Below are 9,152 nucleotides of genomic sequence, written 5' to 3'. Positions count from 1 at the left end.
GTGGCTATGAGGTCTGGGGAAGTTGTTGTCAGGTGCTGCAGTACAGCCTGGCTAGAAGGCATAGAGGTATTCAGTGACAGGTATTCAGGGAACAGAAAGAGAAGGAAGGTATAGAGAGACGAGAAACTGAGTAATGAAGAAAGACAAAAAAGGAAAAAGAGGGAAAAGAAAACAAAACAAATTTAAAAAAAAAGAAGAAGAGAATTCCCCCAAAAAACAGAAAGAAAAAAAAAAAAAACCACAAAGAAAGAAAAGTCCTCAAGGATCCCTCTGTGTGTTGGTGCAAGCCGAGGGGGTAGTCTCCTTGCCATGCAGCACCGCCTGGCCAGAAAGTGCTACCAACTAAAGAAAAGGAAAAGAAATCAAACAAACAATTCAAAGAAACAAACAAACAAAAGCCCCGAGATCCCACCAGCGTGGCAGTCCAGACCAGAAAGCAGTCCCACATTTGAACAGAGCTCCACAGCCCCTCAGGAAGAAGCAAAGATGGTACACAGAGCCAAGTATTTGAGCGAAAGGAGGGGGAGGTGGTGAGAGGTAAGGAAGAAATCAAAAGAAGCGGAAAAAAGCAACACCAGCATCCAACAAATGGCACTCAGAGAGCCGGCCCATTCGGGTGTGTGGAATCCAAGCAGCTGGTGTTTCCCGGACAAGAGACTGTGGCCACGGGAAGCAGAGGAGGCCGAGTGGGGGTGAAGAAGGGTGGGGGATGGGAAAGCGTATATCGTACATTACCCGTTGTTTTGTCTCCAGCTGGAAGCTCTGTGAAGCTGCTTTCTCATACCCCCTATTTGCTGGTCTCCAATAGGAGTCCAAGATGCAGATCCGCACTGTGTTAGCTGATAGGGGACCTCTGCATGAATCTCTCCTCCCTCTCCATTCTCTGTTAGTTTTCTCACTCCATTTGGTGCTTGGCTGAGTTCTTTATCTCTTCATTTGATGTTTTAGGGTTTCAGGAATGCTGTTTTCTCTGTTTGGCTTAGTTTTTCGGATCTTGCTGTGGAGGGATGGTGTGGTGCTTCTGTCTAGAGCACCATTTTGCCAAAAGTCCAAGAAAGATCTACTTCTGAAAGGTCACAACCATTGAAACACTTAGGGAGCACAGTTCTCTGACACACAGTGGGTAGCTATGAGGCAAAATTGACTCCAGGACAACTTTTTTTCTTTGTTTGTTTTTTATTTATATAATGATTTATGTAAAAATATTATTTAGCCATATAATGATAATGTTTCAAAGATGCTTATGAGCATTTAGCCTCTGAAACAAAGCGAGAATATTTGTAAAACTAAAACAATATGAAGAAAAAAAGGGAGAGAGACCCTAGCCTCAGACACTAGTCTCAGGCACACGGAACTGAAACAAAAATCCTAGTATTTTGCAATCACTTTGCCATTGATTAAAGGTGGGACCCTGCAAAGGTCACTGTATCATTTTGAATATTGGTAAAATATGGAAATAGTCTGTCTTTTTACCTGCAATGAAGCTTCTGCCTTGACTCCCTCAAGTGTTTCTTAACATGGAATACTGAGAAGAATTTATGGAATTTTTTTCACCCTTGGAGATTCTCCCAGAGGAGATGCCAAGCAATTTGTTGATTGTTCCTGAACCGTTTAAAAGCTTAACAGCATACCTGGGAGTTGTTTGTTAATTGTCCTGGACAATTTGTATTCACTAGTGACCAAGTTTTCATCCATATAGTGTGTATGTACATCTGTATTTATCTATTTCATACATTCTTACATTTTACTCTTTGTTAACTTTCCATTTTTACCACACAAGGATCTGGATTAAAATATTGTATCTATAAAACAGAACTATCAATATTCTCCATTTCTACTGTGGTGTCTTCAAATGGGTGACAAAATAAAGAAGTTCTAAAACACTTTCTTACTGCATTATTTAAAAGACTTAAATGGGATAAAAGTAATGCATTGTGCATATGTGAGGTCTCACTTCATTGTTTGCTGTTGTGATTATTGTTGTTATTGCTATTGTTCAAGTTTTTTTGTTTGTTTGTCTGTTAGTTTTGTTTTTGACCTTAAGAACAGAAATGTTACCCTTGCTTCTCATTTCATGGTCAGTTACCATCATCTGCCTGTTTAGGTTTTTTGCTTGTTTGTTTGATTTTCCTTTACCATATTTCAGTACTTCATGTGTTTCCATTCTGTTCAATCCTCATTCCAAAACATCTTTCTCACCTTCATACATATTCGACTGTGCTTGACATATGTTCTACCATATCAGTATATCCTTGTGTCTTAGATTGGGTTCTCTAGAGAAGAAAAAACCAGTGAAGCTTATTAACATATATAGAGATTTATATCAAGGAAATGGCTCACATGGCTGTAGAGGCTGGAACTTACCAAGTCCATGGGTCAGGATAGAGGCTTCTCCTGATTCATGTAGCTGCAGGGGCTCACTAACCCAACATCTGCAGGTCAGACTTCAGGGCTCTTGATCACAGGCTGGGAAGAACGAAGAATCCCAAGGTCCACAGGCAAGATCCCAGGCAAGCTACTAGCATCAATAATCTGTTCCTTTTATTGCTGAGTATTATTTCATGTATGGATTTACTACAGTTTGTGTAACCATTTACCCATAGAAGCACATTTTGGGTTGTTACCAGTTTTTAGCTCTTATAAATAATGTTTCTATGAACATTTTTTTTTTCTTTTTTTTAAATTGCGATTTAGGTAAGTTTACAGAGCAAATTAGTTTCTCATTAAACAGTTAATATGCATATTGTTTTGTGACATTAGTTGCCAAACTTGTAATGTGTCAGCACTCTTCCCTTCTTCACTGTAGATTCTGTTTCCATTCATCCAGTTTTCCTGTCCCTTCCTGCATTCTCATCTTTGCTTTTAGGCTGGTGTGCCCTTTAGTCTCATATATATGATTGAACTATGAAGTTATGTCCCTCAAGTGTGTTATTCTTGCCCCGTAGACCTGTTGTATCTTTGGCTGAACAACGAACCTCAGGAGTGACTTCAGTGCTCAGTTAAAAGAGTGTCCAGGGGCCATACACTTGGGGTTTCTCCAGTCTCTGTCAGACCTGCAAGCTCGGTCTATTTTCATGTGTGTGAGTTTGACTTTTGTTCTACATTTTTCTCCCACTCTGTCTGGGACCCTCTATTGTGATGCCTGCCAAAGCAGTTGGTGGTAGTAACCAGGCACTGTCTAGTTGTTCTTGGCTCAGTCTAGTGGAGGCTGCCGTAGTTGTGGTCCATTAGTCCTATGGAATAATCTTTCCCTTGTATCTTTGGTTTTCTTCATTCTCCTTTGCTCCAGCCGGAATGGGACCAGTAAATGTATCTCAGATGGCCTCTCGTTGGCTTTTAAGACCCTAGTCTCTACTCACCACAGTTGAATGTAGAACATTTTCTTTATAGATTATGTTATGCCAGTTGAGCTAGATGTCCCCCGAGACCATGGTCACCAGCCCTCAGCCCTGTAGCTCAGTCTCTCAGGACATTTGGATGTGTCTGTGAAGCTTCTGTGACTTTGTCCTAGTCAAGTTGTGATGACTTCCCCCGTATTGTGTACTGTCTTACATGTCACCAAAGTTACCATTTATTACTAATTTGTGTAAAGGTTATTGTATGAACACAAGTTTCATTTCTCTGGGATAGATGTCTAAATGTCAGTAGTTTTAATTTGACAAAGTCCGATTTATCAGTTTGTACTTTTTATCCATATATTTGTATGTACCAATAATAATTCAGTAGTTTTTATTGTTGAGTGGTATTCATTTTCTTGGATATACCACAATTTATTTATTCAATTTCAAGTAGATGAACACTAGTGTTGATTCTAGTTTTTGACTATTACAAATAAATTTGCTATGGACACTTGTATACATGTCTTTATAAGGGAAAATTCTGTTCTTTCTTTTGGGTAGATATATATGAGTAAAATGGCTAAATTTTATGGTAAAACTATGGTTAGCTTTTTAAGACCCTGATGCTTAAAGAGAATTGTTTTTTAAAGTTTTTATACCATTTTAATTTTCCACTAGCATTTTATGAATGTTCGGGTTCCTCCACACACTTACTAACTACATTATATTCTAATGTAAAGAATTATGTCATTAATATTTTAAATTGAAATTCATTAATTAATAATGATGCTGCACATTTTTATGTGCTTTTTTGCCAGCTGCATATTTTCTTTGAATAAGTTGTTGTTCATTTTTATGATGATTTTTGCCGACTGTTTCTTTTCCTTTGTTTTTTTTTTTTGAGTTTGGGTTTTGAGACCTCTGTTTATATTATGGACACAAGTCATTTATGAGATATATTATTTGATCTTCATCAGCAAGCGCTTCAAGTTCTCTTCACATTCAGCAAGCAAGTTTACGTCATTTGCATATCACAGTTGTTAATGGGTCTTCCTGCAATCCTGATGCCATGTTTTTCTTCATGTCGTCCAGCTTAGCATACAGTTTGAATAAGTATGGTGGAAGGATACAACCCTGACTCACAACTTTCTTGACCCTAAACTGTCCAGTATACCACTGCCTCTTGGTCTAAGTACATGTTTCTCATGAGCACACTGAAGTGTTCTGGAATTCCTATTTTTCTCAATGTTATCAATAATTTGTTATGATCCACACAGTCAAATGTCTTTACATAGTCAATAAAACAGATAAACATCTTTCTGTACTCTCTGCTTTCAGTCCTAATTCATCGGACATCAGCAATGACATCACTTGTTACCTGTCGTGTTTCATCTGGCTTGAATTTCTGGCAGTTCAATGTAAATGTACTGCTGCAACCCTTTTAAATGATCTTCAGCAAAATTTTACTTTTGTGTGATATTATTGACATTGTTTGATAATTCCAGCTTTCTGTTGGATCACCTTTATATTAGTTTGGTCAAAATTTTACCACAATATTGGGCCTTCTAAAATGTTTTTCTACATCTATTTATGTGTATTGTTTTTTCATTTCCGATTAGTTATGGTGAATGTCATTAATTGATTTTTAAAAACCAACCATGCATTCTTGAGGTACAACTAATTTGATGTATTATTGTTTTTACATATTTCAAGACTCAATTTCTTAAATTTTTCTTTATGTTTTTCACATATATGCTCTGTTGTTTTCTTTTAAAGCTTTTGTCTACATTTGATATCAGAGTAAAACTATCCTCATATAGAAAATGGAAATACAACTTCTTTAGTTTTCTGGAAGAGTTTGTGGAAAATTGGCTAATTCTTTTTCCCTAAACATTTAATAGAATTTCCCAGTGAAGCCACTAGGATCTTAAAGGGGGTGAGGAGCATCTAAAATTTAAATTTAAATTTTTACAACTTTTTTATGAATTTTTTTTTTCTCACGTGTTTTCTAGCCTCTATATACATGGAAATATATCACACCTCTCCTTTTATGGTCCTACCCTAAAACTCAAGTTGGATTTTTTTTTTAATAGACAAACTTAGTGTATCAAAAATTTATTTCATTTTTTCTCATTACAAATTTCTGAATATTAAAAGAATAAAAATAAGAATGTATGTATAGAAAATTAGGAGGGAATATGCAGCAACTATGCCCAGAAATCATGGCAAATGTATCAAATGCTACATATGGCATCTCACTCACTAGAAACACAACATAGTCAAAACCATGGGATTATCTCCTTTTGCTTCTTCCAAGTGGAATTAAAATGATGAATTCAAATGATAGAGCCTGATTAATATATGGTGTACACTCATATTAACCAAATTTGGAAAATTCAACCAAACAAAAACAAAGCAATGACCTAACTCATCATAAAATAGACTTCTTATGTAAGGATGCATAAAAAAATTAAAAACATGTATTCTAAACAGTTGTGATTATTATTTTCTAGAGAGATAAGGATAACAATCTATGAGACAAAAGCATGCAATTAGGAACAAATGTCAATCTGGTAGAGAAACAAATGTAAAAACCTGGAAACTTTTGTGGCTGACCTCAATAAATTTACCTTATCTTGTATATCCACTGACGAAGAAAAAATGGGTTGATTTAGACAGACCAGATACCTAGCTGATCCTTCTAAATATAATAAATTTATTTTGTTACTGTTTATATTACTATTCCAGTATAATAATAATAAAAGTAATAACAAAGTAAACAGACTCTAAGGGCTCATATATGAAAGTAAAGGCACTGATGATGAAAGATAGGGATTTCAAAATTTACAAAGTGGACATTTGAGCAAATTCAGATGACTGAGTACTTCAAATCATCCTACAGCACTGAACCTTCTTGCAATTAGAATAGGCCATCTCTGGGCAGAATATGAACACTAAAACAGAAGATGTATGCATGTCACATACACACACACACACACACACACGCTCATGCACACATTCTTTCTACAATTTGTTTTTCTACTCGATGAGGAAAACACCAGAGACTTCAACTCTTCCTGTAACTACTATTACTATAGTTTCCCTATCCCAATCAGCATATTCACTCTTCTTCTTTATTTTAATCTGTCATCCCATAACACATTTTAATATACTATACAATTTCTTGATTATTATGCTTATAATGCAGCTCTCCTGCTCAAGGAAGGTAATATTTTGTAATGTTTTATTTATTAATCTATTTATAGCTCATAGTAGACTGACTGGAAGAAGGTGATATAGAAATACATGTGTAACTTTTCCATGCTTTTGTGCTTGCTATCCCTTCCATAAGCACATAGAAAAAAGTTAAAACACATAATGACATGGTAGAGTGAACTTTGAGAAAATACATTGCACGACTGTCCCAAAGTCCTATGTAAAGCACATTTCACGTCTTTATTCCTCAAACTATAGATCAAAGGATTCAACATGGGGATAACCAGGGTGTAAAATATGGAAGCCATTTTGTCATTGTCAAAGGAATGACTGGTCTTGGGCTGCATGTACATAAAGATTAAAGTCCCGTAGAACACTACCACCACCATTAGGTGGGATCCACAGACGGAAAAGGCCTTGTGCCTGCCCTCAGTTGACTTCATCGTGAGAATGGCTACAAGAAGAAACAGGTAAGAAACAAGAACCATTAGGAGGGATGAAATCAAATAAAAATCTGATAAGATGAGAATCATCAATTCGATTTCATGTGTGTTTGAGCAGAGCAAAGATAACAAAGGGAGAGCATCACAGTAGAAATGACTGATGACATTGTAGCCACAAAAGGATAAATTAAAAATCTTTATGGTGACCAGAAGAGAAACAAATATGCTGTAGAGATAGGGGATTGCCACCAGCACCTAACACGTCCTTTGTGACATGATGACCGTGTAGAGCAGAGGGTTACAGATGGCCACATAGCAGTCATAGGACACTGCTGACAGAATGAAAAGTTCCCTAGTTATGAACACAATAAAGAAAGCTAGCTGTGTAGCACAAAAATTATAGGAGATTGTATTTTCATCTGCAACAAAATTTGCCAACATTTTGGGTCCCACAGTTGTTGAATAACCAAGATCAGTGATAGCCAGGTGTCTGAGAAAAAAGTACATGGGCATTTGTAAACTCGGGTTTATCTTGGTGAGGATGATCATGCCCAAGTTGTCCACCACTGAGATCAAGTAGATGATGAGGAACAGCCCAAATAATGAAGCCTGCAGCTCAGGGTGATCTGTGATTCCCATTAGAATGAATTCATTCAGCACTGTTAGATTGTGTTTGTCCATCTAGGTCTATCAGGAAACCTATTCTGGATAGAGACATCAGCATCATCAATAGCTTTTATGCAGTATCAAGTGGTAGATTTTTTTGTATACAAAGCCAGTACGAGTAATATAAATCCAAACTTTGCATTTTATGATATTTGAATACATACCTACCTCCCACCAAATTTTACACAACACATATACACATTAGATATATTGATAGACAGATGAAACAAAAATGAATAATATGTTAAACCTTTAGGTGTTAGGTACATGGATATTTATTGTACTCTTCTTAAAATTTTGTCTTTTTTGTATAACTAAAAAAAATGTGGATATATTTTGAAACTCTTCTTCAAAACATTATCTTATAAAAACTCATGATTATAGATGGTACTAGTTGGAACAGTCAACATACTAGACAGGTTTTGGATAGATATATAATTGATAACAATGGGAATTATTTGTCTTTATGTATGAAAACATCCCTAGAGATATACGTATACAGATACAGCTTCTGCTGTAACTTCATTTGGAGCCCTGGTGGCGTAGTGTTTAAGAGCTTGGCTGCTAACCAAAAGCTCAGTAGTCCAAATCCACCAGCTTCTCCTTGGAAACCCTATAGGGGCAGTTCTACTCTGTACTGTAGGGTCTCTACAGTGGGAACCGCCTCTATGGCACCTAACAACAACAACATACCTCCATTTGTAATATATACAAAGTGGTACTTAAGGTAAATAACATAAGTTATATGAATCTGTTTACCCCCACCTGAAAAATCATATTCCAACACTTTCTTGCAGGGTTGTTAGGAAGCATAAATGAGAAATAAATGCTTCAATGTGTCTATGATACCTGAAAATAACTTTAAAATAGTGTGCGCCTAGTATTATTTGTCTATGTATCTCTCTATCTGGAAACCCTGGTGGCATAGTGGTTAAATACTGTGGCTGCTAATCAAAGGGTTGGCAGTTCAAATATGCCAGGGGCTCCTTGGAAACTCTATGGGGCAGATCTACTCTGTCTAATAGGGTTGCTATGAGTTGGAATAAACTTAATGGCAACATTTTTTTTTTTTTAATTATCTGTCTATCCATCTGTCTATCTGTCTATCATCTATCTGTCTATCATCATCATCATCTACCTTTATTTGGATGTTGACAGTAATTACTTGAAATCATTTTTTTTGTTGTTAATTGTTTTGATCTTTAAGATATTTATAGATAAATTTTTCTGGACTGTTAAGTTCTTTGTCACCATTTTCATGATGAATAGGTACTATCGTATATATCATTATATCAATATATCATATATTCATTAGGGTACTATCCTTATAACTGACCCCAGCCCCACAGTCTATAACACCAGTTCTACGACTAAAGTGTCCCAAAGTGTCATTCTTTAGATTACTTCCTTTGTTGGTCTACTTAAAATACTTTCTCCTCCAACTGGGCGTTTGTATTATAACTGACACATTCTAAGTTGTTTTTTTTTT

The 9,152-nt window shown here is 36.1% G+C and overlaps 1 pseudogene; it reads right to left on the bottom strand.

Annotated features, from left to right (window-relative positions):
* Positions 1-6,598: 6,598 nt before the first annotated feature.
* LOC101352754 (olfactory receptor 8K3-like) lies at positions 6,599-7,694 on the bottom strand (annotated as a pseudogene).
* Between the last annotated feature and the right edge of the window lie 1,458 nt (positions 7,695-9,152).

This window comes from Trichechus manatus, unplaced genomic scaffold, assembly GCF_000243295.1.
Source record: "Trichechus manatus latirostris isolate Lorelei unplaced genomic scaffold, TriManLat1.0 scaffold00236, whole genome shotgun sequence".
NCBI lineage: Eukaryota > Metazoa > Chordata > Mammalia > Sirenia > Trichechidae > Trichechus > Trichechus manatus.
Note: the sequence above shows the minus strand (reverse complement) of the source record. Positions and strands in the feature narration are given on the sequence as shown.